We start from the raw sequence: 27,781 nt of genomic DNA, 5'->3' as shown, positions 1-27,781 counted from the left end.
TTGGGAAGGTCTTACACAGGACCCTTGGGTACTTCAATGTGTCAGGGGTTTTCGCATAGATTTCCTTTCCCCTCCTTGTCAGCCTCGGGCCCCTCTCCCTATTCATATGTCACAGGATTCTCTAAGGTTGGTTCATGCAGAACTCTCTTCCCTTCGAGAGAAGGGCGCAATCGAACGCGCTCGTGGACGTCCGGTGTTTGTGAGCAACATTTTTCTGGTGAAGAAGAAGACTGGGGAATTCCGTCCTGTCATCAATTTGCGAGCATTGAACGTCCACGTGACCTATCAACATTTCAAGATGGAAGGGATCCATCTGCTGCGCGATCTACTACGCCAAGGGGACTGGTTCACTCGCTTGGATCTAAAGGACGCTTACCTTACCGTGCTGGTCCACGCAGAAGACAGACGGTTCCTTCAGTTTTGGTGGGAGGACGTTCTCTGGCAATTCACTTGCCTTCCCTTTGGCCTCAGTTCCGCTCCATGGTGCTTCACGAAACTGCTGAAACCAGTCATGGAGTTTTTGCGGGAACGCGGCGTCAGATCCATCATCTACCTCGACGACGTTCTCCTGATGGCACAGGACCGGGATACTCTTCTCAAGGATACTCAGATGGCTGTCCAACTGTTCCAGTCCCTGGGTTTCATTATCAACGACAAGAAGTCGGACCTTTCTCCTTCCCAGTCGGTACTGTTCCTCGGATTTCTTGTGGATTCCGTGGAGGCTGTTTTGAAACTTCCATCGGGAAAACTGATTGCGATACGGAAGAATATACGCCGTATTCTTCGCTCCCAGTGTGTTTCCCTACGGGACCTTGCGCGCACCCTGGGGTTACTTTCGGCCTCCATTCAGGCTATTTTCCCTGGCCCTTTACACTATCGTGCTATGCAACGTCTCAAGACGGCTTATCTACGTCGGTCAGATTCATACGACCAACCGATTCAACTGACGGACGAGGTTCGGGTAGAACTGCATTGGTGGCTACGTCACATGGATGCCTGGAACGGTCGGGCTATCTTCGGTCACGCTCCAGATTTTTATCTGGAGTCGGATGCCAGCCTCCTTGGTTGGGGGGCGGCCTGCGACAACTCGGCCACCGGCGGACTCTGGACGGAAGAAGAACGAGGGTTCCATATAAACTGCCTGGAACTGATCGCCGGCTCATTTGCCATTCGAAGTTTCACCAAGAACATAACACATTGTTCTTTGGTCCTCAGGATGGACAATGTTTCGGCCGTCCGCTACATCAATCATTGAGGGGGCTCCAAGTCCAAGCTTCTGTCGGATCTCACCAGGGATCTGTATCAGTATTGCCTGGACAATCACCTTGCCATCAGGGCGGAGTATATCCCAGGGAAAGAAAATATGGTGGCGGATTGGTTTTCCAGGCATTGGAGGGATGTCAGCGACTGGCGTCTTCTTCCAGAGGTTTTCGAAGCTCTAGATCGACTTCGGGGTCCACTATCTCTGGATCTTTTCGCGTCCAGGACCAACCATCAGCTGCCAGTTTTCTTCAGCTGGCTTCCGGATCCTCTTTCGCAGGCAGTGGATGCCTTTCTTCAAGTCTGGCCTCCTGCGGGAGCGTACGCTTTCCCGCCCTTCTCCATGATTCTCCGGACCCTCCATCAGGTGAGCAGACAGCAGATCACGTTATTGCTGATCACGCCCTTCTGGAAAATGCAACCGTGGTTTCCCCTGTTGCTGGAGATGTCATGTGCAGACCCTCTCTTGCTTCCTCAGTTGCGAGACTTTCTCCTGAATCAGGACGGCAACCCTCATCCACTGATTCTCCAAGGCCAGTTGTCCTTAGTGGCCTGGATGGTTTCCGGGGTTCCTGGAGTTTCTCAGGCTTATCACAAGAAGCTAGAAATCTTCTCTGGGATTCATGGGCTCCGGGTACTAGACGATCCTACCTACAAGCGTGGCAATCCTGGCAACGCTGGTGTGTGGAACAACAGGTGGATCCCTTTACGGCCCCTGTGGTGATGATCTTGAATTTTCTGGCTCATCTTTTTTCTTTGGGTAAGTCGTATCGTTACCTCAACGTGGTTCGGTCGGCCATCTCCGCTGCCCATGTTCCTGTGGATGGGACGAGCGTAGGTAAGGATCCTACTGTTTGCCGTCTACTTAGAGGGATTCGCCTCGCGAGACCCCCTTCTTCCAGGTATTCCACTTTTTGGGACGTTTCGCTTGTCCTTGACTTTCTGGAATCGTGGCCAGTTAACAACGCTCTGTCTTTGCGTCAACTTTCAGCTAAGTTGGCCCTCCTTTTTTGTTTGATCTCTTTTCGTAGGGTCTCAGACATTAGAGCTTTTGACACTACCTCCTTCTCGTTTTCTCCAGAGGGTGTTTTGGTGTCTATCTCTCGTAGAACGAAGTCTTCTTCTTCTTCGGTCGTTTACCCCTATTTTTCTGACCACCCTAAACTGTGTGTGGCGGATTGTGTTCGTGTTTATCTTGCTTCTACTTTATCTCTTCGATCCTCAGTTTCGGGGCCTTTGTTTATTAGTTATGTATCTCCTTTTAAGCCGGTCTCTTCTCCTACACTAGCCAGATGGATTAAATGGATTCTCCGTTTGGCGGGTGTCGATAGTTGTTTTGGCGCACACTCCGTTCGAGGCGCTGCTGCCTCCGCTGCGTTTGATTTGGGAGGTTCCCTTTCTGATATTCTGTCTGCGGCGGATTGGTCTAGGGAAACTACTTTTCGCTGTTTTTATTATCGCCCTCGTCCTCACGTTTCCTCTAGATTATTGGTGTCGCTTTAAAATTGCAAATATGAAGCCTCCTGTCTTGCTATAAAATTGGGGATTACTCTAGCCTTGGTGTAGAGATAATCTAAATTTTATTAAAGACAGGAGGCGAATATTTCCCACCCATTATGTTTTTCTCCCTCCCTGGGTTTATTTGTCTGGTATTATTTATATCTTGTCATATTTTATTATTATATTGTATGAATATTATTTATTTACATTATTTATGTTCTGACTGATGTTTCGTTTTATTTACTAAAACTATTTTCATGAACTGTGTACTTTCATGATGTCTCTCTGTTTCTTGCAGTTTGATTCTCCTCTTGATACATACCTTTTCGTTGGATGGTCGGTTTTCCCGTTGTCCTGGTTTCTTCTCCTTTGAGTACTATGACATTCCTGTGCTCCACGTTTCGGCACACCATCAAAGAAGAGGAAGTGGGATTGTTTTGGAGTGATATTTATGAACTTTTTCCTGTTTTCCTATTGGTCACTTTTTATTACATGTTAACTGTTTCTTTGCTGCTGGAGGTTTTGTAGTAAAGAAGTTATGCAAATATTCGCCTCCTGTCTTTAATAAAATTTAGATTATCTCTACACCAAGGCTAGAGTAATCCCCAATTTGCAATGAGAGCCCTTTCCCTTTTAAGCACAGTTCAATTCAACTATCCAGTATCTGTGAATATGATTGTATAGTAATGTCATTATTATAAAGAAGTCGGTCATAATATGTACTATGGTATGCCCTGCATGGAGTGATAATCTACCTTCTTCAGTCTATATGATTGATTTACATAGATCTGATGGCTCATAACCAAATTTGTCAGGTGCAGACAACCGAGCGCCTTCTATATACGCACGCAACAGACATCAGTATTTTTTAAGTGAAGCCTAGGACAGAACAAACTGAAAATGTTAGTCTAGATATTCTCAGTGCTTACAAAGGGAAAAAACAATAATAAATAATATCTGCTTGTACCGGTGCAAAAACTGGTTCAAGTAGGTTCAAGAAAAGGGACCCTTTGGAAGTAAACGCACCGTTGCCTACGTTTAGGGCAATGTTGATGCAGGCCAGCTTTTCCTAACATGTTCACGTTTTCAATATATGAAAATATATTTGTCTTGATTTAATTTTGCTTCACTTAACATTGATAACTCGTCACGTTTTCTTTTAGATCTAGTTTATTTGTGTATGTTAACCCTTACTCTGCATCAACAAAAATGAAAAACTGCTTTTTCAAATTTCTCTCCCTTGCAGGAAGTTACTTTTCCCCTTAATTTTGTCCAGAAATGAACACTTAAAATTTGAAATTGTTCTTTGATTTTCAAGCAATCATGTTACAAAACATGACTATAAAGTCTGCATTCATAGCTTCTTTGTAAGCCCAGGTTTGAGTGTCTTCAGGAAAAAGGGGCATATCAAAGTTTACCAGAACACCCTGCATACAGTCTCACATATAAGCAAGATTATTTAAAGGTATATTAAGTCAGTAGAAAATGGTGTGGAGATGAGGTTCGGCATAATCCTCTCTTGTAATGATTAACTAGATTAGCTAAATTAACTAGATGCACTTGACAGATTTTGTTAAAACCAAAATAAAGGCTCAATTCCAATTCACAGGACAGCTATATGTTTTCAAAAACTTCTTGATTGAAATACTAGTGTACTATATTGCAAAGCCAATTGTATTATCTGGGGAATCATTTTGGACATTAAACATTATACCTCCTATGTAAATTCAAGAGAACATATTGTTATCATAAACATCTGACATAGCTGACACAACCTTAACAAAGCTGCCAGCATTTTTTGTATTTGCTGGGACAGTATATTCACACACGCACACTCTAACACCATACACTGACACAATACATTAGCACACCCTCTAACACCATACAGTAACAGGCACAAATATGCTAACACCTTATGGTCACAAACCATTTACAGTGCCATGCAAACTCATCCAACCATGTCTTTATGGACCTTGCTTTGTGCACAGTCATGCTGAAATACAAAAATGTCTAACCCAAACTGTTCCAACAAATTGGAAGCATTGCCCAAAAATCAAATACCTTTTGGATGAACTAGAACAGAGATTGCTAGCCAGGCCTTCTCATCTAACATCAGTATCTGACCTCACAAATGCTCTACTGGCAGGGCCGGACTGGGACTGAAAAGCAGCCCTGGAAAAATTTGGAGACCAGCCCCATATAGTTTATCTCACGGTGAAGCTCTTATACCCACACGCACCCCTTATACACACCCGAGTCACACTATGTGCCATTCTTTTTATCTCATTATTTGTATTAAAATGCCAGAAAGCAAAAGTGTTAAAAGGCCCTAATAAATGAAATACATTACACATAATGGGATCAAAACATTTACTACTGCGAACATTTTTAGATGAAAGAGTTCCATTTTATTCAGTGGAACAAAACACTGATCACATTATTCTTCACGATATTCTGGTAAGAAACTTTTATTTCTTTATTAATTCATGTAGACTATTTTTTTCCATATTTAATAAAAGCTATGATTGAGACATGTTTGGTTTTTATTTCCTTTCATTTGACAACCTACCCCCAAGTTATGCACCTCTGCCCCCAGGCTTGCCACTCTGCCCCCTGATATGCCTTCTAACCCCCTATATGCCACTCTGCCTCCAGAAATGCCTTATACCCCCTATATGCCACTCTGTCCCATGATATGCCTTCTAACCCCCTATATGCCACTCTGCCATATAGCGGATTAAAAGGCATATCATGGGACAGAGTGGCATATAGGGGGGTATAAGGCATTTCTGGAGGCAGAGTGGCATAAAGGGGGTTAAAAGGCATATCATGGGGCACTCTGCCTACAGAAAAGCCTTATGCCCCCTATATGCCACTCTGCCTCCCCAATATGCTTTATACCCTCCTATATGCCCCTCTGCCCCATGACATCCCTTTTAACTCCCGTTATGCCACTCTGCTTCCAGATATGCTGTTGACCCCCTATATGTCACTCTGCATCCAGAAATGCCTTATACCCCTATATGCCACTCTGGCATATAGGGGGTTAAAAGGCATATCATGGGACAGAGTGGCATATAGGGGGATATAAGGCATTTCTGGAGGCAGAGTGGCATATAGGGGGACACACTTACATACACACACATGCCGATTTTTTTTGTTTTTAACAAATACAAAAAACATTATACAGTACAAAAAATACATTATTTTACTCACCTTCTACTTCTCTTGACTTCCTGGTAGCTGCACACTGTTCTCCTCTATGCTGACAGCCAGGATGCCACTGACCTGACATCCGGTGCTGCAGCAGTGCGAGGGGGCGGAGCTTCCACCTCACGCGGCTCCCATCACTATGCAGCCATCAGACTGCCGAGAATGTAATCTAAACGGCCGATGCGTGCTGATGCCGCCGGCCGGAGCTAATTTAACACTTTTTTTATTATTATTTATATGGTAAGCAGGATCGGCTTGCCATATAAAGTAAAAAAAAAGTATTAAAGCAGAGCCGGCCGGCGGCATCAGCCGTTCAGATTACATTCCCAGCAGTCTGATGGCCGCATAGTGATGGGAGCAGCGTGAGGGGTGAAAGGTCAGTGCGAGGGGGCGGAGCTTTCACCCCTCACACTGCTCCCATCACTAGACGGCCATCGCACACGGCTGCTGGGTGCTGATGCCGGCCGGGCGGCCGGCCGCATTAGCACCCAGCGGCTGCTTTGATTAGTTTTCGGGCAGCCTGGGGGCAGCTCAGCGGCTGTCTTCATGGCCCCCCAGCCCACGGACCTTCCGGCCCACCGGGAAATTTCCCGGTATCCCGGTGGGCCAGTCCGGCCCTGTCTACTGGATACATGGGCAAAAATTCCCACAGAAACACTCCAAACTTTTGTGGAAAGCCTTTCTAGAAGAGTGGAAGCTGTCATAGCTGCAAAGGGGGGTGATATTCTTTCTATTTAGAATGTAATGTCCCTGTTGGTGTAATGGTTGGGTGTCCATATCTCTATATATATAAATGCTATATATATGCTGTCCCTCCTTCCCCTCTTCACCTTACCTTATAGAGACCTGGCATCACTACAGCTGTGCAAAACAATATTCTACATCATGCAAATATGTAGCATTTTGCCTTCAATATTCCCATATATAATTATTTTTTCTTTTGGTATAAAGATTCCACGAACACTGTTCTTGCTCCAACAGACCAACTGCAGCATGACATTAAGTTATAGATATGCCCACAGCCTTTATTTTCCTACTGGACAGGCTATTAAGAGCGAAGATTTGCTGATTACGTTTTATTTCCCCATATGGCAGTTACAAATTCAATCCATCAATTTTTAATTTGCAAGATTGTTCTTATGACAAGTCTTAAACATAAAGTGATTTAATTGGTTTTAATTTGTTATATGGAAACAGTTATTTGATTAGGCTGCCACTATTTGAATTTAGGAAAATGAATATTCATCAAAATGCTCATCAAAATATGTCGGCACTGTTGATCATATGAACATATTCACAGATCAAAATGTACAGTCACTTAAGATTCCAAAAACCACTTGGGACCTTCTTCATTTACACTGGATTGTGACATCTAAGAAGGCCAGTAATGTGCACCATCAGGTAGCAGTTGTACTTTGGTGCTTGCAACCCCTTTTACAAGTTTTTCACAATTCTCAATTTATTGGCAACATGGGGGCACATAGCCTTTAATGTTGCATGAGGGTTTTGGGCGAGGGGTTAATTGTGCAGGTAAGGGTTAATAGGGTGGGCAGTGGTTAATAGCTTGAGTGCATTTTATTTCAGCTGCGCGTGCTAGCTAGGTGAGCTGCTGATTGGCTATGGGTCGCGCGAGAGATTCTGGCGGGAAGGGTTGATATAAATAGCGCTGCGCAGGTAAAATTGTTTGCACAAATCTGAGGTAACTAGCCAGCTTGTATTGTGTTGGACTGAGCTTCCCACCCTCCCTTCCCTATATTAAAAAAAAAAAAGTTTTTTTATTTTCTTGTCGTGGCTTTATTGAGGGTATGGGTCACCTGCCCATTAGTGGGGGGTGTACAGCTTTTCAATTTTGGTTGTAAGTCTGGCTAGTAGGGCTGACTTAATGGTTAATTTATTATGTGTGAAGTTATGGTTAATAAACGGTTATTTTTAAAGCCTCAATAAAATACCACAGCCTTTTTATATCCAAGTTCATTTGTCTGTGTGTTTATTTAAGGTTATTCGCACATATACCACTCATGTTCATTCTACATGGAATTTTACTTCTTCTTGAACCCACCTGAGACACTTAGGACAAGGTATGAGTTTAGATATACTAAAGTTGCATAAGCCGTGCCCAAGCTCAGCGAGCAATGCTGAAGCCAAGTCAGATTCCCAAAAGGTCAAGCCTACGCTGACTCTTTTCCTGGCTAGCTATGCTATATAAACATATTCCATTTTCCTCTTTGTTACTTAAAATTCTAGGATGTCCAATTTGTTATTTATACTTTATTACAGGGGTGCCTAAAAAGCATTTTTTAAACATTTATTGGTTTGCAATTCATTAAATTGGAGAATGTCCTTTTCAACCTTCAGACTATGTTGTGTGTCTATTACATCGACCTTTAATAAGGACCTTTAGATCCCTTTTCAAACCCTGTTATCTCCTAAACAGTTTCTCATGACTAGGTTCAGTTACCAAAGAAAGATAACAAACGTTTACACATTACTTTACTACATGGGATAGTTTACACGTGATTTTGACATCTGTTCATTCTTTGGTATTAAGTAAAATGACTAAATTCTCTACCCTTGCTTTTAACAAAAGGACAGAAGGAAGATACAATCTACGAAAAGGTTCAGTTACATACTTACTTACCACTGGCGACTGGAGATACGTTTTTAATGGCAATCGCACATTAAAATACATTTTCTCTGATCTATATGGGCATTTAAAAACTAGGCAAAAATCCACTTTCATTTCATCTTAAAATGTCTTTTATTGTAGGACTTTTAAAGGAGTGCCTGCACAAAATGCTGATTTTGACATATAAGAAAGATATGCAATATATTTGAGTTGAAGTCTTTTGAGCCGAGTTGAATCATAGGTATTTTAGTGATCTAGAATGTCATTGTAACAGCTTTAGAGGACATCAGTACCTCCCTTATCTGCAATCGTATGAACTGTATGCAGCTTACTTTTGCTTTTCTTACATTTTAATTTAATCAGAAAAAATGCTAAGACTTTCATTAGATGCACTCATTCCTCATAAAGGGAAATTAGAAAATGGAAATGTGAAAGATTATTTCACATAAAAAAATTATTTTGTTCTATATTCATGCATTATAATTGTATATACAGCCATGTTTCGTTTGTAAATGGCAAACCCAGAGATGAAAAGTAGTGGTTGATAGAGAAAGCAGTGATCTATGCTCATCCAACACAGAGCTCCATGGCTTTCTCCCTCTAACAGCTGTATATTATAGAGCACAGGGATGTCATATTCTGGTGCTAGGCACAGTAAGCCATAGAAAACTATTCAACAAAAAAAAATAGATATCCCCTGCTTCTTAGACACCACCACGTAGGCAGCTAGTCATGGACGTCTATTCTGAATTAGTAAAATTAGTAGCAAAGGAGTAGAATTATAATATTCTTGTCATGTGTTAGCTACCATTTTTACCATGTAAAAATCTACAGTTATTTAGCCCATGAAAGCAGGGGAAAGCAGTAAAATAAGCAGCCACAGCCTGACAAAGTTGGTACCTATACTGGCGTAACGCTAATTAGCGTCAGTAAATTTAAGTGTTAGAATCCTTATTATATCTAGTATGGACAGTTGGGATATGGTGATTATACACTCAACTATTAGCTAGCATTGTCTCCTCCCCTGGCCCCTGTGACAGGAGGCTTAACTGTATGGCTTTTGGGAGAGGACGTTACCGCAAGCGCCTTCATATTGTTATGGAAGCAGAATATTAGCAAGGAACACTTACTGCCTAGGTGAATATATGCTGGCTTTTGACCAATATAAAGGGTCACACCTCACGCAGGTATGCGGGAGACACACATAGCTTTGCACATAGCTTGACCTATATGTCACTAACGGCAAAACATTCCATACATCACATTTGACTATATGTTTGACTGCGAGCCCCTGGTTTGAACCCGACACCCACCAAGCATGTACCTATACACCTTTTGCCTATTTCCGCATAGTTTCGAAACTAACCAATTGTCATGATTTACATAATCCGACGCCCCTCTTTCCGGACTCTATATAAGCTATAAAGCAGGGTGATTTTGGACCTGACCCAGTGTGTGTCGTGTGTCTTATTACTCTCTCCGTGCATGTACATTTATATTCAATAATTCGGAGCAGTTCAACAACTGAAGAAAGGCTTTATTGGAAAGCATCCAACACAATATTGCCCTTAGTTCAAATTATGAAAAAAACATTGCTTTCTGTGACGTCCCCTCCCCTGCTTAGATGTGTAACTAAGCCCGTGTTTACAACATTGTGCTACTCTGGTATATTTGCACTTAAAGGATAAACTCTCAAAATCTATGTAGCTTATTCAGCCAACAAAATATTAACACCGCGGCAGGTTTAAATCAAAAACTTCCTTTTGAACTAGAGGTCTGCTTGTTGCCGGGGAAACAGCCCATACACATCTCTATATAATGCTGTCCATATCAAAAGAACATTCTTTACCACATTATATTCCTATTGTAGTCTAAGAACCCAAAGTCATACACAATCTCTAAATGTACCCAGTGGATTTACTCTTAAAGGGACAGTCTAGATTCACATGCAGCCTCACCAACAAGTAATGCATAATATAGTACTTTGTAAGTACTATAACATGCATTCTTTAACCTGTTAAAAAACAATAATAGTTTTATCTTAGTTCTCCAGGCTTTAAGAGAAGACAAGGAGGATCTGTTCCAGCTCTTGCGATTACGACACGGTTTGCCCACTGCCCAGTCGTCGCAACCTACTCTCTTGTTAGTTGAGCTATGCTCACAGGGCTTTCAATCGTCCAAGTCAATTTCCATTTGGTATAATGCCCTATTAGAGGTCAGCCATCCTCTTACCTTTAGTTATGTACAGAAGTGGGAATCGGAATAAAATACCGATAGAAAATTCAGGACAGAGCTCTACTGCATATTTCCATTTTAAGTTTGCTTTTCACAATAATCCCAGACTCATTTTAAATATCATAAACTCTTGGGATGCATCATATTAGCTGCAAAGATAGCAATAGCAAGGCAATGGAAGAAAGCAAACCCACCTATTATGGGAGATGAAATTTGCATAATTATCCACATGTATCATATCACACAATATGCTACACTTTGGCACCGCTGGTATTTAGCAAAGGCAGAAGGCTCCATCTAGATTAAAGGGGCCTTTCTTCATGGAGGGGGATTAAGGACATAGTAGTAAAATCTCTCAGGCTAAATCAGGTGTTGTTATGACTCCAAGAAAATGGTCTATGGACAGCAGGAGGGAGTCCATACAGCTGGACTTCCTTTTTATTTTTTTATTCATTTTGTATAAATATATTCGCATTTCATTTGTTTACCATCATATTTGGTTTTTATGTTTTCCGGATGAATCTTACCTGTAACATCATACAAGCTGCATAATGTATGATGCCTGTTCACCTCTTTCCCTTGGAATTAACATGATGATTGCAAATAAAAACAATATTCATATTTTGCTCAGTTTTAAAATGAGGCAAAAAATCCAATATGATGCCAAGAATCTTGGACGTAAAAGCATCCTAATTGCGTAACACTATATTAGCATTATACTCTTAACTTAAACATAAGTTACTCCTTACTTGTTCCTAGAGCTGGCAGCCTTAGAGGGGGGAATCGGGTGACTTCATAAGGAATATTAATGTAGCGTTGCGTAGGCAAAATGGCCCCAATTAACAAATATCAATAAGTCAACTGCACTAATTACAAAAACAATCCCTCACTAGCATCAAAAAACAAATCAAAATATTTACATTGTTAAAAAAAATAATAGGTAGTATTAACTAATACATAAAACTAAGCTTTGAGGGTGGCAGCCTCAGAAGAAATGAACTATCCAATTCTTATCTTTCATCTACTGTATTTTCTTTCGCTTTTTTCTAGCAAGGGCTGCAGCATTTTCCCTATGCCTTTAGAACCTATAAATATTGCTTCTTTTATGAGAGAACTTTGCTTTGATTAAATGATTTCTTATGAAGTAAGATGTCTTTGTAAAGATAACACGAGGATCCATTTGTAATGTGATTTGCAAGTTGGCAAGAAAACATTGCAAATTATCACTCATCCTGTTAAAGATATCCATGGTCTGAATAATTTATCTGATCAACTGAACTATGGTAAAACCAGTGCTGCATCGGTGCCTAGTTTAGCAAATGAAAACATTTAATTTATCTCATTCTTCTTTTTTGTCCCCCATTTTCTCTTAGGAACAATTGCTGACTGAAGAGGAGAGGAGGCTAGGGAGAGAAATCTACTTGCTCTAGCACTTCATGTTTTGTTTTTATCAAAAACGCAGGGCTGGGGTACTACTTTAATCTTAATTTTAGGCTGCAACTCCAAATTTAGGAGTAATATTCATTGAAAAACTGAGCACATTATTAGGGCAATGTGGTGTATTAACATTGTAGCACTTGGAAATGTATTAGCAACTTTCTCTTTGTTGGCTTTGAATGTTTAAATCCAAATAACAATTTGATGTTGCATGTTGTCGTCTGTATTTGTCAGGTCAAAATTCATTCTTGGCAAGGGTGTAACTAGAAACCACAAGGCACTGGTGTGAAAACTGCCTCAGGGCCCCCAAACTTCACCAAGCAACATGTCCCAGTGTTACCTTTGCCCTAAACAGCTTGTGAGTGCCACCTTTGCCCCAAACAGCTTGTGAGTGCCTTTTACCCAGACAGCTTATCGGTAACATCCTAATGCTCAAACAGCCTGCCTGTACTATATTTGTCCCCAGCTTGTCAGTGCCTCTAAACAGCTTATCAGTGCCACCTTTGCCCTAAACATCTGGTCTGTGCCATCATTGCCCTCAAACAGCTTGTCTGTGTCATCTTTGCCCCTTGGTCACCTCCCTCCAACACTCTGGCACACATATGTAAACACACTTACACATTCATTCTAAAACACACACTCCCTCTTACACAACTCATGTTAATACACACTCCATCTCACACCATTTACACATCCATGCTCACGCACACTAACATACCCATGCTCACGCACACACTTGCAACCCCTGTGACCACTAGTTCCTGTCTCATCTTACTGGTTCAAAATTGTTCAGAAAGGGTAGTTACACCACCGATTCTAGACTGCTGTCATGTAAAACAAAGCAGAAACTGATATGATGAAAGGAGTAGTCTATAGCTTTTCCTATATGTGGTTTTGTATAACATACTTAAACACTTAATATTCTGTCTAGGTCACCGTGTAGTACTTTCAAAAATATGTACCGTTTACCTTCAGTACTCATGATGTTAAGGTCCAAACATGCATAGATGTTTAATTATTTATGTAGGTATGGTATAACCTATAAGCATATGTCTTTAATAGGTTTTAATTGCAGCAACATAGATACACGGGAATGTTCTTTTAATCAGACTGCAATATCCAGCCTCAGGGTGACAAAATAATTGAACACGCTTTTCAGTGTGACATACACACTAATTTTATGTAATGGAATGTCTTAAAAATCCTTGAACAAATATGATTCCATCTCAATACACATGCATCACCTGAAATGCTCGGTAATTAACAGCTGTAGTAAATATTAGGATCTATGCATAAAACACTTGAGTATTTACTGCTGTTTATTTCACATTATAATATGCCATACTATTGGTATTCAATTCGGCATCTTAATACCGGTTACTAGAATGACTCAATATGTAAATGAATTCCACTGTGTAATATAGACTGTGATCTTATCTGATTTCAGGGTCCTGCAACTGTGCCCCACTTTGTTTTCACGTATAAAAACCAAACTGCCTGTTCTGGGGGAGTCACTTTGTGGCACGGCTAGCTTTGCATTGGATTGGAGTGAGCCCCAAAATGCCTTTATTGGGAAGGAATTGAGCGGGGAGCAGAGGGGAAGTGGGCTGGGCTAAGATGAGAAGTTCAGGCAGGGGGATGTCGGTCAGACATAGATTCGCTGGGACCATAACGATATTGCAATGTGATTGTGAGTTATGGCTCCTGGGTGATTCCCCTTACAGCTTTTTCCAGGCACAGCTGGCACTTCTGCAGCATCTGGGGCAAATAGATATTGTTGGAATTTCAATGAAGGTCAGTGCCGATGCGATACATAAATGTTCTGGATGCAATGGGCTACACATGCTGTCTAATGCCTCAAATGCCAAAAGGGGAATAAGGTGCTGATGCTGCAAAAAAAAAAAGAGAGACTTCAATACGACTGGAAATGATGCTGCCTTGGCTGACTACCCTTGGCTGAAGTACCCAGATCAGGAGGCAGCCTTGCTGTTGGGCTTCCATAATCCCTCCCGGGATGTGGATAACCTTATTAGTTTGCAGAATTTTTAATCAACTTTGACTTATCCTGGGCTGTGAGAAGCTAGAAAAAGGAGGTTATATTGGGGCACATCTTTTTTGGGTGTCACCATCGCCAGGTTGTAGACATCGCCACTTGGGGTGGTTGTTCTGTTGTCTTTTAGGTTCAGCCAAGGTGCTCATGTGAATCCCGGGGCACTCCTTTGTGTATTGGGGCGGCTTTTCATCTTGTTAGAAGACAACTCGGTTTCAATCCAGCTAGAGTTGTGGTCAGGTGGCTCAGGTTCCAAGGTGGGACAGGGTGTCCAGGGAGCTGTCTCACCATATCACCAAAATGTCCATGGGGTGCACCAGGTCCCGCTTCTCCACGTAGGGGATGATTTGGGGCATGTCTCCATCAGGGTTTTGACTGCTAAATTGAATTTTCAACGGTTTTTGTGTATTCAGAAATGGTCACCCATTTAAAGTAGCATGGGGCCAATTCTCATGCAGGGATTTGGGCATGGAAGAAGGTCAACAAGACCATTTTCTATTTCATGGCCTGTTCGAGGAGTTACAAGGAGATTCCACGGGCCTGGTCAGGCAGGATGGGGTTCACCTTTTCAATGTGGGTCTGGATATACTGTTATTGAATGTTCATTTGGAAGGAGCTGTGGCTGCGTTGAGGGGACAGTGAGAAAGGGTGCCGACAATGGCAATACCTCAGTCATACTTTTTCAATTTACGGGATATTTTCGGAGCAAGAAGTCCCAAAATAGTCTTAGAACAAAATGTTAAGATAATGGAGTTGATTTTAAACATCATTTTGTGTATGCAATTCACTGACAACCTTTGTTAATAATCTAAACTAATGAAACATCAATCCTGTCACCCAGTCAGGATAGATGTTTTAAGATTAAATACTAATATGTTGTATTAAAGTACCTGGGTACCTTTACTGCACGTATTATCTGCTGTTATTATTTTCTCCTATTATTAATTTTATTATTTGTGATACTTAACCAAAAGTTAATTTTTAATTATATAACAATAACATATTTTGGAGCTTCACCATCATTACATTATTTTCCTATTGTCTGAGGGTTACCCTTTCAGGTACTCCCTTTGCACTTAATTGGTTGTTTTCTAGTTATATTATCACCTGCAATCACATATTAAACACTAGTACTGACTGTTCCTACTTCATTTAAGTATTAATGTTCTTATTCTAATTCAACTTAATATTTTATTATTCAAAAGAAAGGAAATAAGGCTTCTGTGGCTTAAACTGGTAACTATCCAGACTTCAAACATATTTCCTAATGAAACAGACATTTACGGGTCTAGCGTCAACACATTTGCAAGAAATCATTAAAATACACCAGCAAGAAATATTACACCGACAAGGAATCTTTACTCACAGATTGCACTACACTAAAATTCAAGGACAATTCAAGTAGACAAATCAAACAGAAAATCACATTATATTTCTGGTACTGAGCACTAAATATATTCCATACATAGGGATCACAACAATTTTGTAAATTGATTTTCTTATTTTGTTATTTTTTTTAAACTAATTTCAGTTACTGTATTTTGTAAACATAGCAAAAACAAAATAAAAAATCAACATTGGCATTGTAATCTAACATGCTAAACATACATATTTAAGAAAGAATTAACATAAATTGTTTTCTATTTTAGAACATGTTTGTCATATATTTTTATTGATGAGCACCAGCTGAATGCACGTTACTAGAGATTCATTTCGAGATTGTTAATAGTTAAATACAATAAACACTGTAATCACGTACCTCATCTCTTCATGATCTAAAGCAGGGGATAATGCTAGACCAGTCCCCTTTAAGAATTAGTATGAGGACCACCAAACAGGAATTCGTTTTCTTTTTTTGTGATTTATTTTAAGGTTTATTTAACATTTAAAATGTTAGTTTGATGCAATTTACAGCCTCATGCTCGACCTCACCCGTTATTTTTTGGTCATTTTTTGTTAATGACTCTTGATGAATCTATGAATAGTATACCAATAGACTACTTAATAACAGTAAGAATTAAAATACTACTCTAGAATTAATAAAGCAATTATTTTTCTATGTTTTTTACCTATGCTCTCAATAAAGTATATAGAATATAACAGTAAGAAACAGTATAAAAATATAACAGTATAAAAATATAACAGTAAAAAAAAATTATTTTTTCCAAAATAAACGACTTTAGAATTATTATGGTAATTATTGTTCTACGCTTTTAGCTATGCCCTCATTAGAGACTCCTTTTTAATACCCAAATTATTTTAAATCATTATTTTATATCTGAACATGAAAACGACTGACCCTAATAAATGCACTGAAATCCCTGACCCAGCAACCTCTCTAAAAGAGAGAGGGAAAGGGATACGTAGTTTAGATGATTCGAGCTTCCAAATAATTAGAATAAGCATTCACAACGCGCAAGTAGGTCACAATAATAACCTACAGTACACAGCCTAATGAACGTTTAAACTCTGTGTTTGTTAGGATAATCCAGCAATTACTCATTAACTGCATGCTCCAAAATGTTTTCAGTAGTATGGAGTAAATTATATGTGCGTGGTGAAAAGCAGATACTATACAACCTTAATCATTTAGCCATCCAATAGCTGTGCACTAGTATTATGATTAATGGTCAATAGTCATTGAACAATATTTATTAGAGCATAAGATATTTCATTGAACTACCAGCATGTGTCTATGTACATATATATATATATACAGTATATATATACATATACTGTACAGTATATACAGTATATACCGTATATATATATATATATATATATATACAGTATATATATATATGCACACACATATTTTTATTTATATATATATATATATATATGACGGTATTTACAGGTGTATAAGTGTTTTTGAGGTTTTTCTGTGTATATTGTTTTTGTTCCTGACTGTATGCATGCTATGCCTGTATATACTTAGTTGTATAGTTGATTAATGTTTTCTTGGCTGCATCACAGTATGCTTTGTATATGATATATATGTTGCTTCTTGGAATAATTTCAACTTTAAATACTAATTTAGGATGCAATGTTTGCTAGTCTGTGTATTTTTAGTTAACCATTTTAAAGGTTTTACTTAATTTCTAAATGCAACAGCTAAATATTTATAGGGCAAATGACGTTCTCAGGCACGAGTGATTAACAATTCCAAACCTCTATGTCATGTCTAGATAGAGGAAGCCATAAAACATATCAAGTTGAAAACATTACTTTGCGCGCATTAAATTACGTGGCTTTTATATATCTAGATATACGTCACCGATAATTATTGTAAAGAGACTATTACTGCATGTGCTCATAATCTTCATAAATATTCATGTTATTACTGTGCTTTAGAATGGATTTCTTGAATAAATATGAATTTCTTTCAAAGAGCCTCAATCTGTTTCTATGGAACATTTTCTGTTCCCTAAGATTTCACATTCACTATCATATGTGTTCATTGTTCATTAATTTGCATTATTCTTCTCTATGCCAAGAATATTCTATATACAACTGCCATCATGAAACATCTCGCAAAGGCACCTCTATAAGCAGCAGTATAAGGGTAAAGGCTACTCACATAACTGTGTTTATATCTCTGCTGATTGATGGGGTGGCAGACTGCCCGCCGGCATGCCTACACTTAATACCCAGTATGGCCCTTTCAAAAGTTTAAGAGCTGGACATAAGTGTTGGATGAGGTATACATTTCCTACATAACTTTAAACTATAAAATTCTAAATAACGCACAGTATGAAAACCTCAAGAACATGAAGTCCAACTTGGTTCTGTGTTTAAAGTTTATCCTAATCATACAGCAAATGCCTTTTTTTTTCCTTTCTCGGATGACAGGGCATTGCTTCTCCAGGTCGAGCAGAAATAGTATTATTTAAGGGCCGGTGGTTTGTCAGGCATCATGCTCTCCGTAGCGTTTAAAAGGACAAAAACCCACAGCCCCATAGATAAAGGCTTGTTCACATGCTCAAGAAAATAAGGCGTGATCTTATATGTATTGTAATTACATGACTGTATTATTTTCTAAACTAGTTTGGCAGAAAGCTTCAAATACCACCTTCATCATCTTCTGTCCATCACAGGACCTTGGACAACCCCAAAGAGCATCTTTACTGCTCTCCGTTCAGAGTTTTGAACATGATGTGGCTGCATCTTAATCAGTAAGCCACTGTGCCCAAATCCTATGACTCATCTTTGGCTCAAAGCACGAAGAAACACAGAGCATGAGTAACAGCGCTTGTGCCTGCATATATTGGCACCGGGACATCCAGTTTTTATACCTACAGGAAGCAACTTGGAACTTGGCCTTGGTCAGCAGCTACTGGAAATCATTACCATGGAAGCTGCTACATCCTTGTCTCACTGTCTAAGACCTCCGACAGTGAAGATTTCAGCAGAAAGACAGGTGAACGCAGCTATAACATACAGAACAAATCATTCACTCGCTTCTTCATTCACCTTTAATAAAACAAAGACTGACCACATTGCAAGGAGCTAAAATATTTTATCACCGACATTCTCTTTTAAAAATGTAGTGGAAGGGGCTCGGATTATGAATTGAAATGGGATGAAGCACACAACTTTGTTTCAATGTAAGCATTCCCTGGCTTTAACACTGTGTGAATACGTTACCAATTAAACATGCTGTAGTTTGTTAGGTCACACAAGGGGCTCCATACCTTTTCTTTTGAATGAAGTGACGTGCCTGAGAAATGATGTCTGGGAGATCTGGTATATAGAACTATACAAGGTAAAGAGGTGTGTTCACAATACATTAAAGGGTTAATGTGTGTGGGATATATGAATAGTGCGAGTTGGGCTACATACCGAATTCTTACTGGGTACATATGCATTGTACAGGTCCTAAAATTTATGATGGGCTCTAGCCCTAGACATACTACATGTCCTATCTTTGGGGTTTGATTACTAAAGGGAGAGTTGTGATTTGAAATTGGCTCCATTATACATTACTCCAAGTCTGGGGAGCTTCACTGACCTGTGCAATGTGTAGTTAGGGTCTCCTTTCTAATTGAATTATACATTATCCAGGACCACCTCAGCCCAAAACCTGCCAGTGTTGGCCCTTCGTAATGAATTGTGAGTTGAGGGAGCTGAAAACTCATAACTCCTGAAAACCCTCCTGCCAACTCTCCCTTTAGTGAATAAGCCGTTTGATGTTAACATGTTTGTGTATTGGCATTTTGTGTCCAAGAGTTAAACTCAGTGTCACAATAACTATTTGTAATACAGTAAATATGTTTAACAACTAAAACTATACTTTAGCATCTATAGTACGGTAGCACATCCAGATATAGCGACACCTTATACTGTGTTTGGGATTATTTATACTGTTATTTTTTTCCAGCAGATATTTAGATAATTTCTACCATTGCAGTTTGGATGGTAGACCAAAGAACACTGCCGCAATCCTAACCTAGCCTTGGCACTCAATAATAAACCGCTAAATTCACAGCACATGTACTATGATATATTTCATGAATTTGTTTTTTTCCTACTGTAAGCTCTGAGTTGCCTTTAGTACAGTGTTCACTAAAAGTGGAGGACAGGTGAGTGTGCCATGATACAACTGGCCTGATGTTCCATCAAAATGGTATGATCCATCCTGCCTGTCTATATGCCAACTGTAGTCAACATATCCCATTACAACGAAAAGCAGCTCTTTAGATGCTCCTTGGATGTAAGATTATCAATAAAAATGACTGGTCCTGTTACACCCCCAAATAAGCAAATGAAAGCATCCTGGTAGTCACGACTACACCACCACTTCCAAACAGAATCCAGTACTAATTGAGAAGGAAAATAGACACATCTACTGCTGCCTGGTGGGTATATTGCTCTTTGAACATCCCACCTAAATTAAGGACCCCCTTCTAGCAGAACAGTCCTTTGTCATGTGCTGGGACAAACACACCACATTAACCCTTACATATAACCCTCTATGTACCACTTATATTGTTACATTAACAAGGGACAAACTCAGCGGTGGCCAAGTCCACGCAAGTCATTTTCTCTAGTGGAACCCTGGCTGTTGCCTAGTGGTGCGTTGATCCTTTACTAGGTCCTAAAAGAATGTATTCTTTTCCTGAATACAACTATATATATATATATATATATATATATATATATATAAATAATCTAAGGGAAGGAATACTAAACCTGATGAAAGGATCGTGGTGTTCCCATCCCAATACTAGAGGATCATGGCCATTGTGCATCATATAAAAATCCTGCTCCATCCACACAGTGAGAAGGGACATTCGCTGCTGCAGCCAGTGACAAGGTGTATCAGAGATCCAAATTATTAAACACCAGTCCCGAACCTTTCTATAGCAAACCTAACCCACTCCCTGCCCCCCTCCCGTGCATCTGAAATATTAACCCCACACCACCAGCAAAAAAAAAAAAATATTTGCTGGATCCAAAATACGAGTTTAATGCCTATCCATCCTTTTTCCTCCTACTACTATGACAACAGGTTTCAATGCATTTTCCCCGTGACTGCTGGATGGCACGGATTTCTACAGCTAGAAACCCACGTCCAACCGAGAGAGGCGGATTAACCCATTCGGCGCTGCGCATCCAAAACAATCTCTGTACATAGGTTAACTTAGCCATAACTACCCTTCTCCCCCCAAATACACACATCGAACCGGTCCCCAAAACATCAAGGGGTTAGGATGATTTTACCTGTATGTGATCTGTTTTCCGATGGATCCTAATGGCTTTTTTTTAGAGGTTTCCTAATATTTTCAGGTCAGTGATCCAGGTCAATATCAATGCCTCCGAATAGCTGGTAGGTAGGGGGGGGACCCGGGGTTCTTTTAATTCATCTGCACAATTCAGTCAAGGCACCATCCCTTTCCATCACGTTGGAATACGATCTGCCCCCGTGTAAATTAGTGTTTGTAAAACCAAGTGATCCGATCATTCATGTGCTGTGCACCAGGGAGCATCGATACCCCAGATATCCAGAAGCGGTTGCGATGGTGAATTAGGAGTTGCACTCCATTTAAACTCCATTCCACAATAGCATGCTCCTGTTGATAATCCCGCAGCCTGTTCCCAAAAGTTGATCTCCTTGCGAGGTTATTGGCTAGCTGGCATCACTCTGCCCCCCGTCCCTCGTATTGCCAGGTGTGCCCTTCCCCAGCGTTGGACCTGAACTCTTTCTAGAATTAAAGTGTGGAGTTGAGCCCGCACACACGCGCACTCTCACACACGCGCTCTCTCTCTCTCGCTGGCTCATAGATGGCTCTGCTCTCCGGTTCCTACCCTAGAACATGCGCACACAACTCCAGCCAACCGAGCCTCATACACATTGGACACCAGAGGGGGTTTACAGACGGGCAGCCCTCCATTCCGTTAGCCCAGGTAACAGCCTCTAAGGGATAATAGCAATAAGAAGAAAACCAAAACTGTAGTAATATGTTTGCCACTTGTGTGACTTCGTACACAAAGGTTTAAGGCACTGTTCATCATAAACCAAAAACAAAAGTATTCCTTCCTATATTTTACTTTTCTCTCTCTCTCCCCCTCTTTTTCCTTTATTTCTTTGTCTATTTCTTCCTTTCTATTTCTTTCCCCTCTCTCTCTCTCTCTCTCTCTCTCTCTCTGTCCCCTCTTTCTCCTTTATTTCCATTTCTTTGTCTATTTCTTCCTTTATGATTTTCCTCTTCTCTCTCCCCTCTCTCTCTCTTTTTCCTTTATTTCCATTTCTTTGTCTATTTTTTCCTTTATCTTTTTCCTCTTCTCTCTCTCACTCTCTCTCTCTCTCTCTGTATATATATATATATATATATATATATATATATATATATCCCTTTCCCTCTCTCCCTCTCCCTATTTCTGTCTAGCTATGTTCCTTTCTATCCTTTCTTCTCCCTTTTTCTCTTTCTTTCTTTTGTTCTTTCACTTTTTTCTTTAGTGAAAAATAATATCCATGGCTATATGTATGTTATTTATAAGAAGTGATGTACACAGGGTACACAGGAGTGGATCATGGGTTCTTGTTGAAACAAATAAAAAAGTAACAGTGAAACTGAGAAACTATAAACTCTATTAGTTTTAAGAAAAACACATCACAGATATTTATGAAGAATCTCCCAGATGGCAGTGTGTCAGTCCAGTGTCAATAATGCATCACCTGGGGAAGTTTTGTAATTAAAGAGTATTTATGTCATCTGCGTTCTAAATGTCAGATTAAAATGGCATCATACTGTAAACAGTGAATGTCACAAAATAATAATCTTAGTAGTTACTATGAAAAGGAGATCTATGTGCTGTAATTAATGGAGGCCAGGAAACGTAAGTTGAAGGTTACAACCCATTCTCTTTCCAAGCTCATTGACAAAATAGTTCAGGTATATAATATCTGCCCACTTCTCAATATCTCTACGTAAGGCTGAATGTCACACCATGTAATATGTGGTCTAAGCGATATTGCTTTTTTTCCTGGATGAAAAGTAGTTCTCCATCTGAGAACTCCAGGGAAGTCCTTTGATCTCTGAGTGAGAAGGAATGGTGTCCACCAGGGGAGGACTGACACCATCCAGGGCCCTGGGGAACAAAAAGTCATGGGGCCGCCGTGGTGATGCCCTCCCTTAGCCACACCCTTTTATGACAACACCTGTTCTTGGTTAAGCCCCTCCCTTGTGGTTACACACCTATTTTTCAATATTTGTAGTAATAAAAAAGATAACTTTTAAACAGTGTAAACACATTTTAATTTATGGTTTTCACACATCACATTAGTGTTAAACATATATTAAATAATATCGTCAGAAATGGAAAAATACAAGTAATTCTAATCATAAATATGTAATAACAGAACTGCAATGTAAAAAATATTAATTATATTTACTATTGCTGAAAACAAGAACGAAAACTAGGAAGTATAAAGGCTCATTGAGCATAGAATAGGTCTTCTCAAATGGAAACTTACAGGAGAAAAACTGTAGATTGGCCAGGCTATAATGTTTTGGCCTATAATTTACAGAAGAAGCAAAGAGCTGAGTTCAGCTGATGTCTTGGCAAACATGTCTATGTTTTTTTCCTTGTCACTCTTTATTTTCAGTGCAACTTCCTTTTCTATGGCAGTTCCAATGGAAAATAAAATGTCCAAAAATAAAAAAAATAATAAAAAACATAAAACCATAGGGTATTTCTGAACACAGGACAAACACTAGAATTTATTTGGATTTTTTTTTATTAGCCTTTGTTGAGTAAACAATTTTTCACCATTTTATTATTTTTTATAGCAAAATATGAACAAAATAATGGCATCTAAAGGAAGCCCTTGCCCTGTCAAATACGATATAGAATTTCTGTGGGTGCAATAAATTAGCACTACAGCACTACAGCTAAACACAGAAATATTGAAACACCCTTGGTCATTATAGGGTTAAAGTTTATTTTCACAAATTATACTTCTGCTAGCATAAATATCAATTGTAAGGGCCATTTTATAAAAATGTTTAATGTATTAAATAAATTAAATACATTTAAATAAATAACATTTTTGTTGCTTTCTATAACAACAAAAGGCAAAAAAACACCTGAACAAAGTGATCACATCAGCCTATTTTGCAAAGGTAAATTGATTTACATCCTGTGTCTTTGAGCCTCTATTTCTGCTAATTTATCAATAACTTCATCAAACCTATATTCATATTCACCATATATTGACGGTGGTACAGCATAACCGCCCTCACTATTTACTGTGCTTGACATTGACAGTGATACAGCATAACTCTCATCACTATATACTGAGCCAAACATTGAAGGTGGTACAGCATAACTGGGATCACTATATACTGTGTCAGACATTGATGGTGGTACATCATTACTGGCATCACTATTTACTGAGCTATTTACTGATACCATCAGTGCCTAGCTCAGTATAGGAGTTAAGGTGCACTGTACACCTTAATTTCCATCACTTTATGATGAGCCTGGCACTGATGGTGGTACACAAAAAAACTCCCATCAGTGATGAGAGTTATTATGCACTACCATCAGAGGGATATCACTCACACAAACGTAAAGTTTCAATGTTAAAATGTTTCCTTACATCTCCTATGTCTCTGTCTCCTCTCCTGCAGATCATTGTTTTCAGCTTCCACCTTTTATTCTTCTGTCTAAGTCTATCTTGCTTCCTCCTCTCTCTCTCTTTTTTTTAAAAACTTTTCTAACTTCTTTAAGAATCGGCCTTCTAGTCTGGCAGTGGGCATGGGTTCAGTGCTGAGTGCCAGGATATCACATCAAATCCCGGCGCACAGGATAAAAAAAACTGGCACTCATTACAAGGGAGTGTTATACTGAGGTCTGTATAAACAGATCTCCCGCTCCCTTGATTTTGGGCTGTTAGGGCCCCTAAACCTTGCGAGCCTGGCGACCCTCTGTTTGTGGATCTATTGAGAGCTAGTTCATTCTTCTTCATCCTCTTGGCCCCCATATAAGAGGAAGACCTCAGGGCCAGCAAGTGTTCTAATATATAACCATCAATCCAACAAAGGATTTATACCTATTTTATTCATCAGGGTTCCGCTGATACATTGTGGAGTCCTTGCAGTGCTTGGAATTGTGGAAATTGTTTATACCAGCACATGGATGTGTGGTCTTTACTTTTTATTGTGGTGAGCCAAGTATAGTAACATCTATTACTTTGACAGTCTCTCATCCTCTGGGATACCAGACTAGAAATACTTTACCAAGGGCTTACGTGAAGCCAACTATGTAGAGTATGTATCATTTTTCTATAATTCTATAGAATGCAACACATTTAATTTCTTGGAATTTATCGAGTGCCTTAGCTACAAAACACTATATCATATCACCCCTCATAAATTGCACAGAACCACGAGACTAGGCAAAAGAAATATCTAATACAACAAATGAAAAACAGACACATAAAGCAATGACAAAATTATATAAAAAAATCACTCAGCTTCCTAATGCTTTTGATTAATTGCCCATGTAGTTATCCGGCTATAATTATATTTTATATCTATTTAGTGCTCAAAACAGGAGCTCAATATACAGTTGTTCCTTACAAAGAAATACAAGTATTATCAATGTGGCTGTATAGACATGTATGTAATATCATGAAAGTGGAACTTTTCTATTATGCCCATCACTATTAGTCCATCACTAAAACTCTGCATGTGCACAGCAAACCTAGAAAGATGCCTTTTAACCGTCACAAAAATACAGCATGTTTTAATGCTTCAAAATGACTCTTGGATGTGTTTGATCCAGAGGGCTGTGGAGGATAAAACCTGCATTGTAGCAGTAATAGCAGTCAGATATGAGGGATAGGCACCAAGACTGCTCATGGTGGGCATTAACATGGTGGACAATGTTTTATGGACCTTCACAAACCTTGCCACGGACACTGGTGTCCTTGTACAGACACTTCGCCTATCCCTGGATATAATCCATTTTATGTTGCCATCTCACCATAATGTAACAGTAGATTAGTTAGCATTGAACCTCGCTGCCTATCTCGACTATTACCATATGTCAGGCTAAATCATCCATGAGGACTCTCTTACCAATGAGTCTATAGTGCAAAGGACTTCATTAGGTAAGCAGGACTTCCTTAGCATTGTAATAAGCCATGTGTTCTTAGTTGTGCTCGTGTAGGTAATCTCACCCAAATGTCTACAATAGCGACCTTTATGATAAAGGAACTTCATTGGTACAATATCAAATAACTCTCACTTTTGTTAAGGGCTCAGTTGCATAAGATAGATAGATAGATAGATAGATAGATAGATAGATAGATAGATAGATAGATAGATAGATAGATAGATAGATAGATATTGGAACATAGCTCCAGTATAATAATTGCCCCCTTTAAAATAATCATCTAAAAACACAAACTTGAAAGGTGTGCTATAAAATATATTTTACAACATCCCATGGGTAAGCTTGAATAAGGTCTGGAGTCAAGACGCTTTTTCTCTGTGCTCAAAGAGCTTCACCTTGGCACCAAATGGGAGGCTATAAAGTAGATATACACTTCTAATCTCATTTAAGGCATAATGCAACACAATCTTTATCTATCCCTCTCAACCTGCCTGTGAGTCAACATATAACAAAGTCCTTTCACAGGACAGATTCACTGCAGATCTGTCACACATTTTATATAGGTATAATGCTAGAAATCAATACTATATATATTTGATTGCAGAGATGTACACAGTTTATAGAATGATGAGGTTATATTATACTACATGTCTGTGTTTATTTGTTAAAACAGTAACCAGATTATACTTTCTTTGCACATCTTTTAAAGGACACATGTTTGTAGTATGGAGTGTGTCATAGCAATTTTAATTTTAATGTTGGTCCCATCTCAGTAAAGACCTGCTGCTCCTTTCCAATGATTGAGGGTTTCTGATTTAACATCAATATAATTGATTTTTCTCATATGATCCTTTCTAGACATGGTGGGACCAAGTATTTCTGATTATTATTTACTGATTTATATAGTGCCATCATATTCTGTATAACCGTACAAACCTTGCATAACAATAGTTCAACGCATAATGATTTGAGCAGAAACAGGCAAGGAGGACCATGTTCAATAAGTTTTACAGGAAAGAGAAGACCGAGGGAGAAGGAGAGAGGTGGGGGAGAAGAGAAAAGGAGGAAAGAGAAGAAACAAGGAAGAAAAGGTATGAGATAGAGGAGAGAGAAGAAATAAAGAGAAGAGAGAGAGAGAGAGAGGGACAGACCAGAAAGAAAGAAATCAGAAATAGAGGGAGAGATGAGGAGAATAAATAGTGCAATAGGAAAAAGGGAGGGAGACAGACAAATTAGAGGAAGAGAGTACAAAAAGAGGAGAGAGAGAAATGTGAGAAAGGAGAGAGAAAGGGGTGAGTAAAACTATATTATACAAATGAAATATTAAATAGAGATTTTCTTTTCTATTCTAGTATGACTGCGCCCCAGTCCACAAAGTAAGGTCCATAAAGACATGGTTGGATGGGTTTGGAGCAGAAGAACTTGCCTGGTGACACAGAGCCCTGACCTCAACTCGATCAAACAACTGGAACGAAGACTGTGAGTCAACACTCCAACAATCAGTGCCTGACCTCACAGTAACACTCCAAAATCTTGCGGAAAGCCTTCCCAGAAGAGTGGAAGCTGTTATAGCTGCAAACGGGGGACCGACTACATATTACTGTCTATGTATTTAGAAGTCATAAAAGTCCTTGTTGGTGTAATGGCCAGATGTCCCAATAATTTTGCCCATATAGTGTATTTTAGACAACTTATCAGTCATTAATATATGTTGTTAGCACTTACATCATCATAATGGGAGGATTTCATGTGACTCACATGCTTTTAACGCCAGCCTATTAAAAGTACGTCAAAGCTCTACCAGAAGTAAAAATAAATAAATCAGACCCCTATGA

General features: G+C 39.4%; 1 protein-coding gene across 1 annotated transcript in view; it reads right to left on the bottom strand.

The window, feature by feature from the left end:
* The window catches only part of CALN1 (calneuron 1), a 149,822-nt gene extending 128,241 nt beyond the window's left edge, over positions 1 to 21,581 (bottom strand). The window contains exon 1 of the mRNA XM_053454915.1: positions 21,045 to 21,581. The gene's annotated coding sequence lies outside the window, so the exon portion shown is untranslated. The remainder of the gene's footprint in view (positions 1 to 21,044) is intronic.
* Positions 21,582 to 27,781: the final 6,200 nt, after the last annotated feature.

This window comes from Spea bombifrons, chromosome 2 (genome assembly GCF_027358695.1).
Source record: "Spea bombifrons isolate aSpeBom1 chromosome 2, aSpeBom1.2.pri, whole genome shotgun sequence".
Classification (NCBI taxonomy): domain Eukaryota; kingdom Metazoa; phylum Chordata; class Amphibia; order Anura; family Pelobatidae; genus Spea; species Spea bombifrons.
The sequence above is the reverse complement of the archived record's forward strand: the minus strand, read 5'-3'. Positions and strand labels throughout refer to the sequence as shown.